This window comes from Phascolarctos cinereus, unplaced genomic scaffold (genome assembly GCF_003287225.1).
Source record: "Phascolarctos cinereus isolate Bilbo 61053 unplaced genomic scaffold, phaCin_HiC Scaffold_726;HRSCAF=1367, whole genome shotgun sequence".
Classification (NCBI taxonomy): domain Eukaryota; kingdom Metazoa; phylum Chordata; class Mammalia; order Diprotodontia; family Phascolarctidae; genus Phascolarctos; species Phascolarctos cinereus.
Genome location: NW_027556098.1, coordinates 278335922 through 278338141, shown reverse-complemented (window position 1 = coordinate 278338141; position 2220 = coordinate 278335922). Strand labels below are relative to the sequence as shown.

The window sequence follows — 2220 nt, the reverse complement described above, 5'->3', positions numbered from 1 at the left end:
TAAAACAAAACAGGAGGGGAAAAAAAGCAAATAATATGCTTTGAACTGCATTCAAATTCCATAGTTCTTTCTCTGCACGTGGACAGGATTTTCCATCATGAGACTTTTGGAGATGTCTTAGATCTTTGCATTGCTGAGAAGGGCTAAGTCTATCAATATTAGTCATCTCACAATGTGGCTGTTATTGTGTATAATGTTCTCCTGTTACTGTTCACTTCACTCAGCATCAGTCCATACAAGTCTTTCTAGGTTTTTTTGAGGTCTGCCTGTTCATCATTTCTTATAGTACAACAGTATTCTATTACATTCATATAACACAACTTGTTCAGTCATTCCCCAATTGATGGGCATCCCCTGAATTTCTAATTCTTTGCCATGACAAAAAGAGCTTCTATAAATATTTTTGTACATGTGGGTCCTTTTCCCATTTGTATGATCTCTTTGGGATACAGCCCTAGAAGTACTATTTCTGGGTGAAAAGTTATGTTCATTTTTATAGCCTGGGCCTTGATGGTCAAAGCAGCTCAGGGTTGGGGGGTGGAGGGGCCTGGTCTCAGCTTCACTGGAGGTCCAGTTTGAACTGTGAACGTGTCCTGGCCCGTCAGAATCCAGAAAGTGGTTGATTATTAAGTTTCAGATGATGCAGATGAAGATTGTAGAAGAGATTCAGCCCCTCCAGCTCTGAAAATCTGATCATCACCCCGAGAGGCTAAAAACAAGAGGCAATGGGGAAAATTCACAGGAAATTAGTTAGGACTCTGAAGAAAAAATTGTGAATACCAAGAAGGATGATTCACACTCACCAGAGGATAGTGAAGATGAAAAAGAAGGTCACAAAAATGTTCACTAATAGCATCAGGCAATAACAAAAGCAGCTTCCAAGCAGAGAGAAATGCTCATGGAAGACATGGGCACTGAAGAAGAACAAGAAGAGGAAGAAGAGGCACTATTACAGGAGAATTCTGGCAGTGATGAAGACTTCCTAGTGGAAGATGATGATGATAGTGATTGTGGAAGTTCAAAAAAGAAAAATAAAAAGATGGTGAAGAAATCCAAACCTGAAAGGAAAGAAAAGAAAATGCCCAAACCTAGGCTAAAGGCTGCAGGGACACTGAGTCCAGTGAAAGGCAAAGGTCCCACAGCATCAAAGGCATCAAAAGAAAAGACTCCTTCCCCCAAAGATGGGGATGAGGATCCAGAAAGCTTCCCAGAAAATAAAAAGTCTGCCACCTCTCACCCAGAAAAGTCTGGGGATGAAGGGTCTGAAGATGAAGCCGTCTGGAGAAGACTAAAAAGTGATAATTTGGGGAGATTGTATTGAAAAAAAAAACAGGGGAAAAAAAGAAAATCTACTGAGGGCTAGAACAGTGTTTTGGCTATGGCTTGACTCGTCATCTTCCATGACCCCCAGTACTGGTGAGAGATGACAGAATATCCTCCCACCACGTTTTTCAAAGAGAAAATTATGGACATGTTTTTTAAACTCCCTTTTAAAAAAAATTTATTTTTTTTTAGTTTTTAACATTCACTTCCACAAGATTTTGAGTTCCAAATTTTCTCCCCATCTCATCCCTCCCCCCACCCCAAGATGGAATGCGTTCTGAATACTTATTCCCCTATCTGCCCTCCCTTCTATCTCTCCCCCCTTTCTCTTATCCCCTTCCCTTTCTATTTTCCTATAGGGCAGGATAGATTTCTATTCCCTATTTCCTGTATTTCTTATTTCCAGTTGCATGGGAAAACAATTTTTTTTAACATGTGTTTTTAAAACTTTGGGTTCCAGATTTTCTCCCTTCCTCTTTCCCCACCCATTCTCACTGAAAAGGCAAGCAACTTAATACAGATTATACATGTGAGTCATGCAAAACACTTCCACAGTAGTTATGTTGTGAAAAACTAAGTATATTTCCTTTCATCCTATCCCTCCCCCATTTATTCTATTCTCTCTTTTGACGCTGTCCCTCCTCAGAAGTGTTTGCTTCTGATTAGCCCCTCCCCCAATTTGCCCTCCCCTCTATCATCCTCCTGCTCTCTTGTCCACACCCTTCCCTTCCTATTTTCCTGTAAGGTAAGATAAATTCCATACCCTATTGAGTGTGTATGTTATTCCTTCCTTAAGCCAAATCCTATGAGAATAAGATTGACTCATTCCTTCTCACCTTCCCCCGTTTCCCTTCACTTTAAAAGCCTTTTCTTGTCTGTTTTATGTGAGATAATTTA

The 2220-nt window shown here is 40.2% G+C and overlaps 1 pseudogene; it reads left to right on the top strand.

Annotated features, from left to right (window-relative positions):
- Positions 1 to 579: 579 nt before the first annotated feature.
- Positions 580 to 1292, top strand: LOC110218066 (nuclear ubiquitous casein and cyclin-dependent kinase substrate 1 pseudogene; annotated as a pseudogene).
- Positions 1293 to 2220: the final 928 nt, after the last annotated feature.